Source organism: Symphalangus syndactylus, chromosome 6 (genome assembly GCF_028878055.3).
Source record: "Symphalangus syndactylus isolate Jambi chromosome 6, NHGRI_mSymSyn1-v2.1_pri, whole genome shotgun sequence".
Lineage (NCBI taxonomy): Eukaryota > Metazoa > Chordata > Mammalia > Primates > Hylobatidae > Symphalangus > Symphalangus syndactylus.
Window position 1 is genome coordinate 35,747,757 of NC_072428.2, and position 22,369 is coordinate 35,770,125.

The 22,369-nt window shown below is 37.6% G+C and overlaps 1 protein-coding gene across 3 annotated transcripts in view; it reads right to left on the minus strand.

The window, feature by feature from the left end:
* The window catches only part of PRMT3 (protein arginine methyltransferase 3), a 126,552-nt gene that overhangs the window by 23,432 nt on the left and 80,751 nt on the right, over window positions 1–22,369 (minus strand). The gene's annotated exons all lie outside the window — the stretch shown is intronic.

Consider the following 22,369-nt stretch of genomic DNA (forward strand, 5'->3'; position numbering starts at 1 on the left):
GCTGCTGTAAACATTTGCGTGGACATGTTTTCACTTCTCTTAAATATACACCTACATTTGGATACAATTTTAAAATTACACTATTTAGGTTATGTTGTACTTCTTAAATCATTGCTTTCATCTGTTTTGGAAAATTCTTAGCCATCATCTCTTTAAATATTGTAACATTCTTATCCTCCTTTTCTCTGGGATGCCCATTTACATGTATACGTAATTAGACCTTTTCTTGTATCCATGTTATTTCTTGCCCTTCCCTCTCTCTCATTCTTGCATGTCTCCAGGCTTCTTTCTGGACATTTTCTTCTGCTGTAAAATCCAGTTCGCAGATCTTCTCTACATTAATACATGAAGATCTGCTGCTCAAATCATATTTAATTTGGTCTTAGAATGTCTGTTCGATTCTTTTCCAAACCATAGTTTAAAAAATGTTTCCATTTGTTAAAATTTGCAATATTTTTTCTCTTTCAGTTTAGTAAGCATAGTTTTTCAAAATCTAATTCCTGGAGCACCTAGAGCTCTGTTTTTATTGTCTACTGCTTCAACTGGTTCTTGATTCATGTTGTTTTGTGTCCTTGTGTCACTGATTACCTCTGAATATGTTTTGAACATTAATATTTGAAAAACTTTGTGAAAATAATTTGAAACCTGTAATAATCTTCTAGAAAGAATTTTTGTTTCTGCAAGGAACTTGGGGGCATGAGCAAACTGAGATCTTAATCTAATATCAAGGTTTGAGATTTCCTGGACCACCCAGATGACCTGAAGCTGTGCCGTAGTCCATGCAAGTGTTCATTTACTTCTCTCATACCTTATTCTTGGGCACAGTCTTTACGGTCCCAATGCAAAGTGCTGCAAAACTATTAGGGTCCCATTTTGTATTCCTACCCATGTGAGCAATATCAAAAGGGCTACACAAGTCTTTCAGCTCCTTCCCCTGAATTGGTAAATGCCTATAGGGCAAAAGCAGCCCCAAATGTTAGTCTCATTTTTCAGATTACCTTCTTTTCTGAATCTTGGCTTAGTAGTACTTCCTTATTTGTTAACTTCAAACAGATAGCATTTAACATTTTTTTGGCATTTGTAGCTGTTTTTGGCGAACGGGTTTCTCCATTTTATGTGGCTCACCACTACAAGGAAGAAGATTATTCACTGTATTGCTTTTTCCTACCTAAGGCCCCCTACCTGTATGATAAAGACAAACCAGAGACTGGACAATTTACAAAAGAAAGAGGCTTAATTGGACTTACAGTTCCACGTTGCTGGGGAAGTCTTACAACCATGGTGGAAGGCAAAGAGGAGCAAGTCATGTCTTACATGGATGGCAGCAGGCAAAGAGAGTTTGTGTATGAAAACTCCCCCTTATAATAAACATCAGATCTTGTGAGACTCACTGTCATGACAGCAGCACAGGGAAGACCTGCCCCCATGATTCAATTACCTCTTACTGGGTCCCTCCCACAATACATGGGAATTTAAGATGAGATTTGGGTGGGGAGACAGCCAAACCATATCACTGTAACACTCCCCGATTCCTAAACTAATTTGTGATGTCTCAGTTTAAATATTATTTCCTCTGGGCAACCTTCTTTAATCCCAGAGTAGGTTATAATACATCCATTAAATGTTCCTGCACTCTTTGTAATAACACTTACTATATTTATAATACTTTTTGTTCAATGTCTTTGTTCACTTGTAGATCCCAACAGCCCTTTAAGGGCAGTCTTACCATTTCTTTGTTTGCCTCTGTATCCTCACTGCCTAAGCATGCCTGGGCATGCTATCTAAATGGTGAAACTGCACAGAGTTACAAAGGCATGAAATATCCTGGAATGTGCAGGGACTATAGGAAATCAGTATGATTTATTAAGTAAACTATTTGTTAAATGATAAAGAGATATGGTCGACCTGTCCCAACCTTTGGTAAAAGGAAATGATGATGCTTTAACTTATAACTTCCTATTTTTAATTCAAAACTGATATCAGATGCAACTACTTCAGAGAAATATTCCCTCATCCGTACAATTAATCACTTCCCACTAATACAATACATATGGTATTAGAAAGCCACACTTAAAAACCTTAAAGAAGAGCAGGAATCAGGGAAAGGAAGAGTATACAAGGCTACGGATGTCTTTTATATGCCTCTGCTATTCTATTATAGAGCACTACATTACAATTCTCCATTTATGTTGGCCTCTCCTTCTAAATGAATGTCTTTAGGGCTAGAAATTACATTTTGATTATTTGTTGTATTCATAGTGCCTAGCACAGAAGCCCACACATAGTGTTCAGTCCATGTTTGAATGAAAAGTGATGTTGCATAGTATTTTTTTTTTTGCAATCTCTGCCATTTAAAAAGGCTTGCAGCCCACTGCTTCTCTAGATTTCTCTCCTCCTGCTCCCTCACACATCATCGGTTTTCCACTGCTTGATATCAATGATTACTGTTTCCTTATATTCCATTTTTTGTGCTGCTTTCCAATCTTCCCCCAAAACTATCCATGCAAAGGCCCTATGTTCCATTTCTAGTTCCTCAAATGACAGAAGATACTATCAGTCGTAAGTAAACATTATATTTTAATTTTAAGAATACATTTGTTCACCTGAACAAAACAGATACATTGAATTTACAAATCCAGGCAGAATAAAAAAATTAGTTTTATGACTGCTGAAGAGGTTTAAAACTGAAAACTATTAAAACTCATTTTTGTGTCTAGGTGACCAACTTCTACCAAATGCTACTTGTCTTTACAACCCTTCAATAGTATAAATTAAGAGATGGAACACTGAAAGAACAATTTAACAGACAGTAAAAGGGGGACATATAGAAGATGTGATATACCCTATTTTCTGAAATGAATAGTTTTTTTTTTTGCTCTTTTGAAAAGTAAGGTAGAAAGATAGCTACCAACTCACCACCTAAGCCCTTCTGTTGTGTACCTGATATATAGGGTGGGAACTAAAAATCTGGCAAATATTATAAGGTTTTTAGAAGATCTTAATGCCAATATTCACAATGGCATCTGTCAGTGCTAAGTTAAAATAAGTCTGAACTTGGGAAGATTACTTCCTTATAGGTCATTACTCCACGGGTAACCGGCTGAATCAAAAAGGAAAATACCTGGTCAAACTCATTTCTTATCACAATCTAATAATGTTCATTGACAGCCTCTGTGATAAGTCTAGGGAGAACCCCTCTGACATCTCTAATTAAGAGTCCACTCTTATTATTTGATAAATACACTATTTTGTGCTTATTGCTGAACTTCAGATAGATATGCTAGTCCTGCTTGAGTGTGATAATTTCTCAGAATTTATTGTCCTTTAACATTGCTGATTTCAAGCATAAACCTATACCTATCTAGAATTAAATGATTTTAATATAGCTTACAAATTTTAAGCTTCCACTCAAATTGTATTTTAGAACAATTTGATGTTCAAATCCTTTTATAATATCACCCCATTGCAGGCTTTAGAATCAGAATTTTTAAAAATGCTCATACAATTTCTTTAATGTCTCTGAAATTTAAATAATGAATTACAGAAATTCAGAAGCATTATTTTCAGTGTGGCTTTCAAAAGAGGATCAGGCACACGAATCTCTATTAACTCTATGGACAGGTTATTTCACTCAACTTCAGGCTTCCTCATTTTGTGGACTTTTGAATTCTCTCTGACTAGGTTTAAATACGATTTCAGTATTACAGGCGATTCCTCCCACTATTCTAGGCAACGAACATATACCTAAAAGTTTTCCAAAGCAGGAAATGTATCTTCCTAATAATTTTTTCATAATGGTAATGTTCCAAAAAGAATAGACAGAAAAACTAAACACAAATAATGTGTTGAAAAAAATACAGATTTTTAAAAGGCTAAAATCCTCTGGGGTCCAGTTTCAAGGGCTCCTGACTCTCTAGGGTTGGAAAAATGAAGGATAAAAGGAAGTCAAATGGAAGTAAATTTTGAGAGCAGTGCTTAAGGTGCACCTGGACTTCAAATATGGAAAATATTAGAACTAGACAGAATCCCTCTGAAACAAAGAAATAAGACAAAACATTATTTTATAGTACTCATATTCTGCAGAGGATAAGTCACATGGGAAAAATCTCAAAATTACCTTGGAAAATCTCTTAAAATGTCATTTTAGAGACTAACATACAAACTATCCCTCAGTAAGTTCAATACAACCCGTTCTTTAAGCAATGGTACAAATCACCATTTCTTTGGCTGGGCTCCAGATGAAGTAGATGGCTTATAGTAAGTGTCAAATACACACTTTTATAAAGACAATCACATGCAGTCTAGCAAGATGCTCATCCTACAGAAATCTACTAAAGAAACAGCAGATGTGTTTCTCACATCATGCTCATTTTGGGGCACATGTTCACAATTAAAAAGGAGGGCAGAATCATCTGTACTACTGAGACCATTATTTCTCCCAGACTTTTTTTTTTTTTTTACCTGAATGCTTGCAGTTAATTTGCATAAATTATATCTGCATATGATGCTACTCCACTGGATTTCCTTTAAAAAACAAGCTTTTGGAATCCAACAGCCTCAAGGAATAGCATAGGTTAAAAAATACATCCTCATTCAAGAGTGATTTATGTAATTTTATCATTGTTTAAAATGCTTTGTTAAATAGTGTCAGCAGCATATTTTGACGGATATTTTCAAAAAGTCTTCTATAAAATGTTCTTTGATTCCTACTCTTACGTATCTGGGCCAAATACGCCACAAGTATGACTTGACAAGACAGGCCACAGAACTGTGTTTCAATTTCCTACTGGATATCACTACTTACATAACTCAAAGGTATGAAATTCAACATACTAATAATTAAGCATCTGATCCTCACCTCTAAATTTGCTCTTCCAATTTTCTTTGACAGACAGGACCATAATTTTTCAAATTGTATGTGTAAGAAACCTTGGAGTCATCACTGATACTGAGAGCAATGGGAGTTATTGCCCTCATTCCCCATTATCTAACTCATTCTCAAGTCCTGTCAATTTTATCTCTTAGGTAACTCATGAACAAGTCCGCTAAAACTGCCTTTGTGTAAGTCACTGCAAATTCTTGCCTGAGCTACTAGAATAACCTACACATTGGCCTCCCACATCCACTCTGGTCTCCTCTTTGTTCTCCATATTCTAGCCACAATCTTTCTAACATCCACTCTGGTCTCCTCTTTGTTCTCCATATTCTAGCCACAATCTTTCTAACATCCACTCTGGTCTCCTCTTTGTTCTCCATATTCTAGCCACAATCTTTCTAACATCCACTCCGGTCTCCTCTTTGTTCTCCATATTCTAGCCACAATCTTTCTAAAGGGCCCTTCTGATCACAACACTCTGCTTAAAAAACATCACAACTGAAACGGCCAAATAGCACAAGGTGCTTTCCATCTCTTAGCACTATGATTTACATGTCCCAGCCATGCTAGGCTTCTTTCAACTCCTTGAACCTATCAAATTACTGACCACCAGACAGACATTTTTTGGCTTTGGTCAACTTTTCAAATGAAGTATTATATACAAGCAAAAAACCAGATTTCTAGCTAATGCAAGAACCACTGGTTTTACAGAGAACACACACACACACACACAGAGAAGTGAGCAAATCATTGGGATACAGCTCAGTGAACTTTTTCAAGGTGAACACACTTGTATAACCACTACCCAGATCAAGATATGGACCACTCCTAGTACTCCAGAGACTTCTTTTATGCTCCTTTCCAATCAAGTCACCCCACAAATCGTAACCACTATTTGATGTCCATGACCAGATGGATCTCGAACTTCTGGCTTCAGGCGATCCTTCCAAATGTTGGGATTACAGGTGTAAATCACTGCACCCAGCCTTTCCCCCCTTTTTAAATCAACTGTTCATGAAATTCATCCATGTTGTGCTGTATTGCCAAGCTCATCTCTTTTTCAATGCTGCATTTTATTCCGTAAATATACCACATTTACCCATCCTACTTTCTAGCTTGGGGCTGAAGAAGGCGGCAATGGACATTCTTGCACATTTTTTTTTGGTGAACGTGTCAACATATTTCTGTGTGTGTATCTGGACCCAGGAGGGAAATGGTTAAGACACAGGGTAAACATGTGTTCAGCTTTGGTAACTACAGCAGGTGGCTGAGATATACAGAAATAGGTAACTACAGCAGGTGGCTGAGATATACAGAAATAGCTTTATCTCAGTGCAGTACTTTTGCCTCGTCACTCTTAGGCATTTCTTATTGTTGTGAGATTCTTTAAACAAATAAATACTGTCAAAAAATTCAAACATACACAATTACAGAACCTCTGACGAACCTATCACCTATATTCAGCACATATACTTCACCTATTCTCTTGAGCAAATACCCTATATTATGTCATTTTGCATCTGTAAAAAGATGGACATTTTCTTAGATAACTAGAATGCCCCTATCACATGTAACCAAATGTTCAATAATTCTTTAGTATTATCTAATATCCATAGGGTGAATATTTTTTTCCACTGAAGGGTGGTGATGAAAATAGAGTGAATTTTATTATGTTTCCACTATTAATGCCTCTTGAATAGAGGAACTATCGGTTTTGGCTTGTTACCACATTCCCAATACCTCTCAGCTCCTAGCATATGCTACTACTCAAAGAACATTTCCTGAGAATAAACGAAGAGATGTAAATGTTCACACCATCATCTAAGCCCAGCTACAAAGGTTCAGGTTTCAGAGAAGGGTAGAAAGTTCAAGACCATACTTTAGACCACATGGTCATTCACAAGGAGGAGCCTAAAACCAACTGTAGAGGTGGGATCACATAATGAGAAATGTTCTCCCCCAAGACATAAAATTTACTTAATGAAGCCTATTAAAATATATACCAGATGTCCCATTAAAACGTATGATGCAAGTTCAAGACAAATCTTACTATTTCTAAGCAGCACAGATGTGTTTTAATAATTAGTTTCGTTAGCTGATTAGCTTTGCAAGGTCAAAGTTAGGTCAACTTACAACAAAAAGTACTAAGAGCTAATTTAATACCTAGAAATAAGCTTAGAATTAGTGGGATTCTGCTGTCAGAGATTTTCCAGAAGCATTATAAGAAGATTTAAAGAACACAATTGCAAATAAATGGGCTAATCTTGAAGTTTTTTCTTAAGCCATTAGAAAAATTTAAAGCTTAATTAAAAAGTAAAATGAAAACAGGGTATTATGACTAAGAGATCACTGGTTTGAATTGTAAACATTTTAAAGTTTCTTTTAATAGCAATTGTATTAGCCTTAAAAAACTGAGTAACTGAAAGACTTGTTTTGATTCCATCCAAAGCTAAATATTGGAGCCTCTTAATATTTAGCTCTATCATTTATCAAGTAGTTTTTTTTTTTTTTTTTTTTTTTTAAAGAGATAGGGTCTCACTCTGTCACCCAGGCTGGAGTGCAGTGATACAATCATTGCTCGCTGCAGCCTTCAACTCCTATCAAGTAGATCATCAAAGAACTGAATTGAGAACTGAAAGGTAACATAAAATTTATTTCACTAACTTACGTTTACTTTCATTTACCTTTCCTAACTTTATTTCTGAACTTTCTAAAATCCTAAATATGTAGGCCCAGATTTATTTTCCAGTTTGGGCTTTAAAAAGCAATTTATCCAAGGATGACTTCTAATTAGGATGTAGAGGGTTGTAAAAGACCCTCACTCTGACATAACAAAAAGAAAACACTAGACTGACTAAACATTTCTCATTAAAACCACAGAGGAGTCTTACTTGCAAATAGGTCTAAATAACTGTCTCCAGAGGGGAATATATTCTTCCTAGCTGAGCAAAAACAGCTGCTTTCATACCTGAGGGAGTTTGCCCAATGCTAGGGCCCATGCGGTGGGTAAAGTAGCAAAAATGCCACAGGCACAAGAACTTTGCTGGGACAAGGAAACAATAGCCAGGCCCAGTGCACTGGTACACTAGTATAGTGCCCTGGAATTTGGAGAAATCCAAAAGGCAGAGCTCGTCCTCTCTTCAAACCAATTCTCCCTCGTGTTACTTATTGGAGTGGATGAAGCTGGTGGTTGCGCTGCAAAACAGGAAGAGAGGGGGGTTTCTCCTAAGCCAAAACCTTCTGTGGCCACACAGTTCACTATCTCTATTAATATGACATTACTATTCAATTATCTGCTATTCCAGAAGCTACTGCTTAGAAAGAAGAAGGTATTTGTTTCAGGTACCTCAAGAAAATCTATTTATTTGAACAACAGATTTATCAACGAATCCTCAGGAGAGTAAATACCCTACCCTCAAGAACAGATGACTCACTATGCTGTTTACTCTTCAAGACTTTTTTTTTTTTTTTTTTTTTGAGACGGAGTCTTGCTCTGTCACCCAGGCTGGAGTTCACTGGTGCTATGTTGGCTCACTGCATCCTTCACCTCCAGGTTCAAGCGATTCTCCTGCTTCAGCATCCCGAGTAGCTAGGACTATAGACATGCACCACCATGCCTGGCTAATTTTTGTATTTTTAGTATAGACCGGGCTGGTATTGAACCCATGACCTCAGGTGATCTGCCTGCCTCAGCCTCCAAAAGTGCTGGCATTACAGGCATGAGCTGCTGCACCCGGCCAAGACTCACTTTAAAACCCACCCCTCGATGTGTCTACCAGTTCTCAACTCATGCCAAATCCTAATCAGGACCTTTTCCCTCCAATGCACACAATGAAAGACCTGCTGAGAATTTCATAAATATTCTCATATCCTTCCTCTGAGATGCTATTAAGACTGTCAATGTAGTGGTCATCCTTACTGTAATAAACCATAAACTCAGCTTGATTTTGATGGTCTTCCCAAGAACTCGGCCAGAGGGAAGGGCTTGATCTTGTGCTTAAGACACTGGAAATCAAAAGGGATCGACCCCTCCCCCTAGCTAGCTAGGAGATATTCTTCTAAGGGAAAATACTACCTACTCTAGTCTGTATTATTCTTTTATACAATGTCTAGCATAAAATATGAGAACAAATTGGAAAATGTGACCCTTAAAAGGGAAGAGAAGCAAAATCGCAGATCACTTGGGGAATTAGCAAATTACATCTTAAAAGAATGATTATAAATGTAAAGGAATTCAGATAAAAAGATGGATCAAACTGGTTAAAGAGATAAAAAAAACTCTAAAAATGAAAATAGAAGTTGTACAACTAAAAAGTATCTGAAATAAAAATATTTATTGGCTAAAAATGAACGGCAGAAAGAATGCAAAAAAGAAATAATGAATTAAAAAGTAGGTGAAAAAAATTATCTCAGAGGAACTTATGAAGTGACTACCACACTTCAAGCTTTTCCTTTATTTTGGGAGGGGCAAAGTTTTTCACTTCCTCATGGAATGTTGGCTGTAAAATTTATTAACTACATTTTTCCTCCAGAAACCCAGTCCCACACCATGCTTGGTGTATCTCCATATTTAAATCTTTACATTCATATTAAAATGTTCATAGTACTTGCCTCCTTTCATTTAAGTGCCTTTCCAGGGCAAAGAATATGTTTTGTTTTGTTTCTGAGATGGAGTTTTTGCTCTATTGCCAAGACTGGAGTGCAATAGGGTGATCTAGCTCACTGCAACCTCTGCCTCCTGGGTTCAAGCAATTCTTCTGCCTCAGCCTCCCGAGTAGCTGGGATTACAGGCACCTGCCACCACGCCCGGCTAATATTTTTTGTATTTTTAGTAGAGATGAGGTTTCACCATGTTGGCCAGGCTGGTCTTGAACTCTTGACCTGAGGTGATCCCCTCACCTCGGCCTCCCAAAGTGCTAGGATTATAGGTATGAGCCACTGTGCCCCGCCATGTTTTGTTTGTTTTTATGTGCCTGCTTTATAGACAAGTACTTGGCACATAGTCAGCATTTAATATTTGTTTAAATCTGTTAATGTAAAGATTTAAAAGATTTAAAAGGCGGTGGCTCATGACTGTAATCCCAGCACTTTGGGAGGCTGAGGTGGGCAGATCACCTGAGCTCTTGAGTTCAAGACTAGCCTGGCCAATATGGTGAAATCCCATCTCTACTAAATACAAAATACATCTCTACTAAAATACAAAAATTAGCTGGGCGTGGTGGCGTCTGCCTGTAATCCCAGCAACCGGGGAGGCTGAGGCAGGAGAATTTCCTTGAGCCTGGGAGGTTGAGGTAGCAATGAGCAGAAATCACACCTCTGCACTCCAGCCCAGGAGACAGAGCTAGACTCCGTCTCAAAAAAAAAAAAAAAATAAAAAGACATTAAATATCTCTCATGACACTATTCGAATTTATGAAGTTTGACAGAATCCCAAATAAAGGACTTTAAGAGGTTTTTAAGTAAAAACAGAGTCATGTGCCACATAACAATGTTTCAGTCAATGACTGCATATACAATGGTGGTCACATAAGATTATAATACTAAGGGGGCCAAGATGGCCAATTAGAAGCAGCTGCAGTCTGCAGCACTCACAGAGAAGAATGAAAGCAGCAAATGAATTCAGCAACTTCATCTGAAATATCCAGGTTCTTGCATTGGGACTGACTGGGCAAACATCTCAACCCACAGAGAAAGAAGAAAAGCAGGGTGGGGTGATGAACCAACTGGGAGCGGCACTGTAGAAAGTAAAAAGTTCGGTACCATTCCTTCTGAAACTATTCCAATCGATAGAAAAAGAGGGAATCCTCCCTAACACATTTTACGAAGCCAGCATCGTCCTGATACCAAAACCTGGCAGAGACATAACCAAAAAAGAGAATTTCAGACCAATATCCTTGATGAACATTGATGCAAAAATCCTCAATAAAATACTGGCAAACCGAATCCAGCAGCACATCAAAAAGCTTATCCACTATGATCAAGTGGGCTTCATCCCTGGGATGCAAGGCTGGTTCAACATACGCAAATCAATAAATGTAATCCGGCATATAAACAGAACCAAAGACAAAAACCACATGATTATCTCAATAGATGCAGAAAAGGCCTTTGACAAAATTCAACAACCCTTCATGCTAAAAACTCTCAATAAATTAGGTATTGATGGGACGTATCTCAAAATAATAAGAGCTATCTACGACAAACCCACAGCCAATATCATACTGAATGGGCAAAAACTGGAAGCATTCCCTCTGAAAACTGGCACAAGACAGGGATGCCCTCTCTCACCACTCCTATTCAACATAGTGCTGGAAGTTCTGGCCAGAGCAATCAGGCAGGAGAAGGAAATAAAGGGTATTCAATTAGGAAAAGAGGAAGTCAAATTGTCCCTGTTTGCAGATGACATGATTGTATATCTAGAAAACCCCATTGTCTCAGCCCAAAATCTCCTTAAGCTGATTAGCAACTTCAGCAAAGTCTCAGGATATAAAATTAATGTACAAAAATCACAAGCATTCTTGTACACCAATAACAGACAAACAGAGAGCCAAATCATGAGTGAACTCCCATTCACAATTGCTTCAAAGAGAATAAAATACCTAGGAATCCAACTTACAAGGGATGTGAAGGACCTCTTCAAGGAGAACTACAAACCACTGCTCAATGAAATAAAAGAGGATACAAACAAATGGAAGAACATTCCATGCTCATGGGTTGGAAGAATCAATATCGTGAAAATGGCCATACTGCCCAAGGTAATTTATAGATTCAATGCCATCCCCATCAAGCTACCAATGACTTTCTTCACAGAATTGGAAAAAACTGCTTTAAAGTTCATATGGAACCAAAAAAGAGCCCGCATCGCCAAGTCAATCCTAAGCCAAAAGAACAAAGCTGGAGGCATCACGCTACCTGACTTTAAACTATACTACAAGGCTACAGTAACCAAAACAGCATGGTACTGGTACCACAACAGAGACATAGATCAATGGAACAGAACAGAGCCCTCAGAAATGATGCTGCATAGCTACAACTATCTGATCTTTGACAAACCTGACAAAAACAAGAAATGGGGAAAGGATTCCCTATTTAATAAATGGTGCTGGGAAAACTGGCTAGCCATATGTAGAAAGCTGAAACTGGATCCCTTCCTTACACCTTATACAAAAATTAATTCAAGATGGATTAAAGACTTATATGTTAGACCTAAAACCATTAAAATCCTACAAGAAAACCTAGGCAATACCATTCAGGACATAGGCGTGGGCAAGGACTTCATGTCTAAAACACCAAAAGCAATGGCAACAAAAGCCAAAATCGACAAATGGGATCTCATTAAACTAAAGAGCTTCTGCACAGCAAAAGAAACTATCATCAGAGTGAACAGGCAACCTACACAATGGGAGAAAATTTTTGCAACCTACTCATCTGACAAAGGGCTAATATCCAGAATCTACAATGAACTCAAACAAATTTACAAGAAAAAAACAAACAACCCCATCAAAAAGTGGGCAGAGGACATGAACAGACACTTCTCAAAAGAAGACATTTATGCAGCCAAAAAACACATGAAGAAATGCTCCTCATCACTGGCCATCAGAGAAATGCAAATCAAAACCACAGTGAGATACCATCTCACACCAGTTAGAATGGCCATCATTAAAAAATCAGGAAACAACAGGTGCTGGAGAGGATGTGGAGAAATAGGAACACTTTTACACTGTTGGTGGGACTGTAAACTAGTTCAACCATTGTGGAAGTCAGTGTGGCGATTCCTCAGGGATCTCGAACTAGAAATACCATTTGACCCAGCCATCCCATTACTGGGTATATACCCAAAGGACTATAAATCATGCTGCTATAAAGACACATGCACACGTATGTTTATTGCAGCACTATTCACAATAGCAAAGAGTTGGAACCAACCCAAATGTCCAACAACGATAGACTGGATTAAGAAAATGTGGCACATATACACCATGGAATACTATGCAGCCATAAAAAATGATGAGTTCGTGTCCTTTGTAGGGACATGGATGAAACTGGAAACCATCATTCTCAGTAAACCATCGCAAGGACAAAAAACCAAACACCGCATGTTCTCACTCATAGGTGGGAATTGAACAATGAGAACTCATGGACACAGGAAGGGGAACATCACGCTCTGGGGACTGTTGTGGGGTGGGGGGAGGGGGGAGGGACAGCATTAGGAGATACACCTAATGCTAAATGACGAGTTAATGGGTGCAGGAAATCAACATGGCACATGGATACATATGTAACAAACCTGCACATTGTGCACATGTACCCTAAAACCCTAAAGTATAATAAAAAAAAAATAATAATAATGGCAGAAGGAAAAAAAAAAAAAAAGAAAGTAAAAAGTTCCTCTTCAAAGTTTCCCTTCTTGTTAAAGGATAATAATAATAAATGTTAGAAATAATAATTTCTTTTAAAGATTAAGTTTGTTCAAGCCTCCTTGCTTCGTGCTAATAACTCTTTGTTAAGCCCTATCCTATGTAGCTGTTACACAGGCTCACAGGCAAGTAGTACATTCTATGTCCTGTACCTTAACCAAGATATTTGTGCAAGATGCACTCACAGGCATGTCCCAGCTTGCAGCCTACCCCTACCTTATTTAAGAATGTTATTACTTTTCTAAGTCCTTTAGTAAACAACTTCCTCTTTTCCTTTGTCCTTCCATTGCTTTCACCTATTTAGAAAAGTTTAAAATTATTAGCCAGTCAGGTTTTAGTTTAGATTGTGAGGTCTGGCTCCGGCCAATGGAAACAAGACATAGTAGCAAAGATAAGCTGTGTAAAAGACATACATTGCTTCCCTCCTTTGTTCAAGTGTGCTCTTGCCATTGTTCTATCCACAAGGAGTACCCTTTCTGCAGAAAGTAAAATTGCCTTGCTGAGAGAACTTTTTGTCTAAATGCTGATTTTTCCTTGCAGTACTGAAGAACAAGCATTCTAACAGCACGAAGCCAAAGGAACACTCAGTCCCAGCTAAGGGAAGCGGTGAGTGATTGTGCGATCCTGCCTAGGAAACCACACCTCTCCCATGGATCTTTGCACCTAGGAGATCCCTTTGTAAGCCACACCACCAGGTCCTTCGGTCCAATACAGAGACCTGTATAGAGTCCTGGCAGAGCAGCCACTGGGGCATACACAGAGACTCAGGAGTTTTGCATACTCTGGCCCCAGGATTCCTGGCAAGGCCAGAGATCTGTCCCTAGATACTCTTAGGAGGGGAATTGAATCCAGGAAGCCAAGTAGTGTAATTCTGTGGGCCCCACTGGCTTGGAATTCCAGTCAGAGAGGTTTGCCTGAGAAGGACCAAATTCCCAGGGGGAGGGGCGGCTGCCATCTCTGCAGTTCTGTCAACTTGACTATTCCAGCCTGCCAGCTCTGGAGAGTCCAGATGGTCTGGACAAGGAATGGTCTCCCACAACACAGCACAGCTGCACTACCAAAAAGGAGCCAGACTCCTTCTTTAAGTGGATCCCTGATCCCACTCCTGCTACCTGGGTGAGACCTCCCAAAAGGGGTCTCTAGCCACCTCCTACGGGTGCAGTTCAGGCTGGGAACAGGTCAGTACCCTGCAGGGATGGAGCTTCCAGAGGAAGGAGCAGGCACCATCTTTGCTGTTTTGCAGGCAGGGATGGAGCTTCCAGAGGAAGGAGCAGGCTGCCATCTTTGTTGTTTTGCAGCCTTCACTGGTCAAACCCTGTATGACACTTGGTATGGGAAAAACTGAGGCAACTAGGGTCTGGAATGGACCCACAGCAGCCCTACTGTTAAAAACAGAAAACAACATCAATGAAAAACCTGACACAAACCCCATTCAAAGGTTAACAACCTCAAAGATGAGAAAGGATCAACACAAAAATGCTAAAAACTCAAAAAGCCAGTGCCTCTTTTCCTCCAAATGACTGCAACACCTCTCCAGCAAGGGCACGGAACTGGGCTGAGGCTGAGATGGCTGAATTGATAGAAGTAGGCTTCAGAAGGTGGGTAATAATGAACTTTGCTGAGCTAAAGGAGCATGTTCTAACCCAATGTAAAGAAGCTAAGAATCATGGTAAAACATTACAGGAGCTGTTAACCAGAAGTAAAACCTCCTCAGCAAATGAAAAAGAATTGAAATCATAACAGTCTCTCAGACCTCAGCACAATCAAATTCACTCAAAACCACACAACTACATGGAAATTGAACAATTGCTGCTTAATGACTCCTGGGTAAATAAGTGAAATTAAGGCAGAAATCAAGGAGTTCTTTGAAACTAATGAGAACAAAGAGACAACATACCAGAATCACTGGGACGCAGCTAACACAGTGTTAAGAGGGAAATATATAGCAATAAATGCACACATCAAAAAGACAGATCTCAAATCGACATCCTAACATCACAACTAAAAGCACTAGAGAACCAAAAGCAAATAAATCCCAAACCTAGCAGAAGACAAGAAATAACCAAGATTAGAGCAGAAGTGAAGAAGACAGAGACACAAAAAACCCTTCAAAACATCAAAGAATCCAGGAGCTGGTTTTTTGGAAAAATTAATACAATAGATAGACTGCTAGCTAGATAATAAAGAACAGAAGAATCAAATAAATACAATCAGGAATGGTAAAGGAATATTACCATGTTCTCCACAGAAATACAAACAACCATCAAAGAAATACTATAAAAATCTGTACATAAACTAGAAAACCTAGAAGAAATGGATAAATTCCTGGATATATACACCCTCCCAAGACTGAACCAGGAAGAAATTGAATCCCTGAACAGACCAATAATGAGCTCTGAAATTGAGGTGGTGATAAATCGCCTATCAACACCCCCACCCCCCTCCAAAAAAAGCCCAGGACCAGGTAGATTCACAGCTTAATTCTACAAGAGGTACAAAGAGGAGCTGGTACCACTTCTACTGAAACCATTCAAAACAATGGAAAATTGAAAAGGAGGAACTCCTCCCTAACTCGTTCCATGAGGCCAGCATCATCCTGATACCAAAACCTGGCAGAGACAAAACAAAAAAAGAAAACTTCAGGCCAATATCCTTGATGAACATCAATGCAAAAATCCTCAACAAAATACTGGCAAACTGAATTCAGCAGCACATCAAAAAGCTTATCCACCACAAACAAGTTGGCTTCATCCTTGGGAGGCAAAATTGGTTGAACATATGGACTCAATAAATGTGATTCATCACAAAAACAGAACCAATGACAAAAATCACACAATTATCTCAACAGATGCAGAAAAGGCCTTCAGTAAAATTCAACATCCCTTCATGTTAAACACTCTAAATAAACCAGGTATTGGTGGAACATATCTCAAAATCTAAGAGCTATTTATGACAAACCCACAGCCAATATCACATTGAATGGGCAACAGGTAGAAGCATTCCCCTTGAAAACAGGCACAAGACAAGGATGCCCTCTCATCACTCCTATTCAACATAGTATTGGAAGTCCTGGCCAGGGCAATCACGCAAGAGAAAGAAATAAAGCATATTTAAATAGGAAGAGAAGAAGTCAAATTATCTTTGTTTGCAGATGACATGATCCTGTATCTAGAAAACTCCATCATCTCAGCCCAAAAGCTTCTTAAGCTGATAAGCAACTTCAGCAAAGTCTCAGGATACAAAATCAATGAGCAAAAAATCACTAGCATTCTCATATACCAACAACAGGCAAGCTGAGAGCCAAATCATGAATGAGCTCCCATTCACAATTGCTACAAAAAAATACCTAGGAATACTGCTAACAAGGGAAATGAAGGACCTCTTCAAGGAGAACTGCAAACCACTGCTCAAAGAAAACAGGACACAAACAAATTGAAAAACATTCCATGCTAAGGGATAGAATCAATATTGTGAAAATGGCCATACTTCCCAAAGTAATGTACAGATTCAATGCTATTCCCATTAAACTACCATTGGACATCCTTCACAGAATTAGAAACACTATTTTAAAATTCATGTGGAACCAAAAAAGAGCCTGAATAGTGAAGATGATCCTAAGCAAAAAGAACAAAGCTGGAGGCATCATGCTACCCAACTGCAAACTACAGTACATGGCTATAGTAACCAAAACAGCATGGTATTGGTACAAGGACAGACACATAGACCAATGGAACAGAATGGAGAGCTCAGAAATAAGACTTCACCCCTTCAATCATCTGATCTTCAAAAAACCTGACAAAAGCAAAGGGTTAAGGAGTCTCTAATAAGTGGTGTTGGGAGAACTGGCTAGCCATGTGCAGAAAATTAAAACTGGACCCCTTCCTTACACCATACACAAAAATTAACTCAAAATGGATTAAAGACTTAAATGTAAAACCCAAAACTATAAAAACCCCAGAAGAAAATCTAGGTAATACTATTATTAAGGACATAGGCACAGGCAAAGATTTCATGACAAAAATGCTGAAAGCAATCGCAACAAAAGCAAAAATTGACAAATGGGGTCTAATTAAACTAAAGAGCTTCTGCACAGCAAAAGAAACTATCATCAGAATGAACAGACAACCTACAGAATGGGAGATTTTTGCAATTTATCCATCTGACAAAGGTCTAATATTCAAAATCTACTTGGAACTAATGCAAATTTACAAGAAAAAAAACCATTAAAAAGTGGGCAAACTACAGGAGCAAACACTTCTTCACAGGTGACCAAGAAACATATGGAAAAAAAGCTCAACATTACTGATCATTAGAGAAATGCAAATCAAAACCACAAGGAAATACCATCTTATACCAGTCAGAATGGTGATTATTAAAAAGTAAAACAGATGCTGGTGAGGTTGTGGAGAAGGAGGAACGCTTTTACATCATTGGTAGAAATGTAAATTAGTTTAACCGTTGCGGAAGACAGTGGCGATTCCTCAAAGACCTAGAGGCAGAGCTACCATTTGACCCAGCAATCCCATTACTGGGTATATATCCAGTGGAATATAAATAATTCTATTATATAAAGATACATGCACATGTATGTTCACTGCAGCACTATTCATGATGGCAAAGATATGGAATCAACCTAAATGCCCATTAATGGTAGACTGGATAAAGAAAATGTGGTACATATACATATACACCATGGAATACTATGCAGCCCTAAAAAGGAACGAGATCATGTCCTTTGCAGGGCCGTGGATGGAGTTGGGAGCTGTTATCCTCAGCAAACGAATGCAGGAACAGAAAATCAAACACCACATGTTCTCACTTATAAGTGGGAGCTGAATAACGCGAAAACATGGATACCTGGGGAGGCAACAACACATACTGGGGCCTGTTAGAGGGAGGAGGTTGAGAGAAGAACAGCTAATGGACACTGGGCATAATACCTGGGTGAGGGGATGATCTGTACAGCAAACCACTATGACACACGTTTACCTATGGAACAAACCTGCACATCCTGTACATGAACCCCAGAACTGAAAAGCTGAAGAAAAAATTGTAATACCATATTTTTACTGTACCTTTTCTATGCTTAGATACATAAATACCATTGTTATAATTGCCTATAATTGTAAATACAGTAACACGCTGTACAGGTTTGTAACCTAGGAGCAATAGGCTATAGTATATAGCCTCGGTGTATGGTAGGCTATATAATCTAGGTTTTTGTAAGTATATTCTATAATATTTGCACAACGACAAGACTACATAATGATACATTTCTTCACGTATATCCCCCTCATTAAGTGATGAATGACTATTAAAAAAGTCTGCTTCTTTAATTCAGATGTTTATCTTTAATTCCTAGGAAAAACATGTTAAGGAATGTTTGTGAAAACTGAAAATTGCCATACCAGTCATTCTGGTACATGCTAATAGAAAAGTAAAATAAAAAAAATGCTTAAATTAAGATATAAAAACTATTAAGAGATGATATATCAAATAAAAACCTTTACAGGTCAAATATCTATAATCTGAAAACCTGAAATGCTCCAAAATCTAAAACTTTGGGTGATGACATGACGCTCAAAGGAAATGCTTTTGGATTTCAGATTTTTGCATTAGGAATGCATAAATGGGAATATTCCAAAATCCAAAAAATTTCTAAATCTGAAACACTTCTGGGCCCAAGCATTTTGTATAAGGGATACTCAACCTGTATTATTTGTGTGAGCATGTAATCTGATAAATCCATCTTAACTATCTTCATTTTTAAGGTAAACAACTCATTTGTTCTATAATAAGCATTATCCAAAATCATTTAATGTATACTTAGAATTATGAACGAACATACCTTTCTATACCTTTAAGTAGCTTATAGACACACAGATGCAAATATAAATGCCACTTGGCATACAGAGTAAGAGAATATTACACAAATGACATTACAAACAAACGAGAACTCACAAGATAAAACATACGAGTTCTAAATTTTATAGTCTTACCACTTTTGCTTTTGAACACCTATAAACTTTCCACAAAAATAATTGACTATTGTTCATTTTTGGCTAGGTTAGCAGGCTGATATGATAGACGAAATGTCAGGAGCCAGCTAAACTTCATCTCTATTGTAAAAGCAATGACAATTTTATCTAAACTATCAAAAATATCCTGGAATAAAGAAATGCTCAGAAAACTGCTATGTGGTACTAGTATTCATTGAAAAATTATCCTTCAATCATTATAGATGATTCAAGATTCAAGACATTTACATATAAATATCACATGTTAAATTCCTAAAATATAAAGTCCGTTAATGTAAAACATTAAAATGCCATGAAACTTCACCTGTGGCATATGGGGATGTGTGTATTTGGTGGTGGAGAAGACTGCATAAGAAAATGTTTTTCATGAAAGGTTCTAATAATCTTCAAGAAGCTATCTAAAAGCATTATCAGTCTATAGCATACATGCTATTAAAATACAAAAGGGGGTGTTCTTAGCATCTTGTAACTTTGTAAAATCCAATTTCCTCTAACTTTTAAATTAGTCCACAACTTTAGAATCTCATTAAGAAATAAATGGTTATGACCAGGCACAGAGTGGTTCACGCCTGTAATCCCAGCACTTTGAGAGGCTGAGGCAGGCAAATCATCTGAGGACATGAGTTCGAGACCAGCACAGCCAACACAGAGAAACCTTGTCTCTACTAAAAATACAAAAATGAGCCGGCTGTGGTGGCGCACGTCTGCAGTCCCAGCTACTAGGGAGGCTGAGCCAAGAAGATTGCTTGAACCCGGAAGGCGGAGGTTGCAGTGGGCTGAGATCGTGCCACTGCACTCCAGCCTAGGCAATATAGAGTGAGACCCTGTCTCAAAACAAACAAATAAAAAACCAAAAAAAAAACCACGTTATACATATATCATACACATATTTAAACTGGGCTAACTATAATAGAGAAATTCTCCACCTTAATTTGTAGCTAAGCATTCAAGTTTCAACACAAGAAGAACAGCATTTAATATATCTGAAGGTTTGTACTTAGCAGTACAAATTCAGATACTTTCTTCTTCCCTCTATCTAAAAAAGCCCAATCTCTTCCTCTTATTCCCCAGAGTTACTTTATTTATTCCTTTACTAGGCTTTTTCAAAAATTTTCAATATCTTCACTAATTCTTCTAACTATAAAGGGGAAACAAAGTTCCAATTAGGCACTCATCCTTTTTAATACTTTTGTTATGGATTATTGCCACATAAGCTGGGCGACTAATTCATTCAAAGAGGCCATGCTTGCGTAAGTAGCTCCAGATGGATAGGTCCGTAGGAGGGAGGGTAAGGAGTTGACACCATCCCAAAGAGCAAGAGAATCGAAGTAAATATGGGTGGGTGGTTAAGATTCACAAATAATGCACACCTAATAAAAGCATTAGGCCGCAACATCTTAAGTATGTCAAGCTCATGTTAGAGTAAGCATGCTGGGAAGGAGGTTTCCAAGAAATGTAGATGCTTAACCAAACAAGTATAAGCTTACTCTGAGAGGATAAAGAAAAACTCCAAAGATCTACTTCCTATCTGCTGCAAAGAGGATGAACTATGGTACTGATTTCATCACATCAATCTGTGAGGCCTGTCTCTAAGAAGAGTGAATTCTGATTATACATATTCTCTTCTTCATTCCAACTGCTGGACTATTTGCCAAAAATAAACATTGTTAAATCTGTTTCAAATGCAACACGAAGCCTGCTTTCTTCTACCCCTGTAAGATCTTATTCATAGGTTTCTCTATGTTCTTTTTTTTTTTTTTTTTTTTTTTTGAGACAGAGTCTCGCTCTGTCGCCCAGGCTGGAGTGCAGTGGCGCGATCTCGGCTCACTGCAAGCTCCGCCTCCCGGGTTCACGCCATTCTCCTGCCTCAGCCTCTCCGAGTAGCTGGGACTACAGGCGCCCACCACCACGCCCAGCTAATTTTTTTGTATTTTTACAAAATACAAAATGATGTCACTGATAGTCACTGAAAATATACGTGAAATATATATTTAATACTGGTGACATGATAATTTATTCTAGGAATTCCTTTATAGATGATTGATCAATTTTCATTAATCAAGATGGTCTTTTTTCAACTCTCATGTATTAATATCAAAACAAAGAGGAAAGTCTAGGAGTTAGCCTTTAGCCTAATTTCAATTGACAAAAATACTTTCAGTTACTAAAAAGCAGAATTAGAAAATGCATGGGAAATGAATCAAATTTTGCTTTTTGTTAATTAAATAAATGATGAGTGCTCCAAAGTCACAAATCTCTATTTGTGATATTTAAACTTTAATCTGGATATTTAAATTAAACTTAAATCTGGATATTTAAACTTTAAAAAATTATAAAACCAACTTCAACTAAAAGAAGATTCCCTCAAAACATCAAAGTACATTGTGAAACTTATTTGGATATAAAATAATCACTGAATCAAAATGAACTGAAACAATTGTAAAGAAGACATGAAGTCTTGTGTATAATATATCAATCTGAACCAAATATTTAAAAGAATCAGGCAGAAGACTCAATGTTAACATGACTTATAATCTATTTTACAGATTCTGACAATACAATTTGCCATAAAAATGTTAACTTCTGAGGACACAGTTTTAAAAACCATATATTTTTAAAATAATATAAATACGTTAATACCACCTATATAAACTCATTTTACGAACAACTTGAGTCTCCTGACAGCAGTAAATGTTATCTTAAAAAAAAAACATTTATAAACTGAGAGGAAAAATTTTTTATATTTTAATAATCTAACGTTTCTGGCTATATTGTAGGTGTTTTCACATATATCTCATTAATCCATATAATGAGTCATCGAAATAGAATTATCCCCATTTTTCTTAAAGCAATTGAATAGTGTGAAGTACAGATTACTTAGGTAACTTAACAACGAAATAAGTGGTAGAACCACATAGGAACCCAGATCTGCCTAACTTTTCCAAAGGATTTTTTCTATTAGACTATTAAATTATTATTAGATTTTTGAAAGGTAACTCAATAGCAGTTCAGTAATTTTTTCATACATAAATATAAAATAT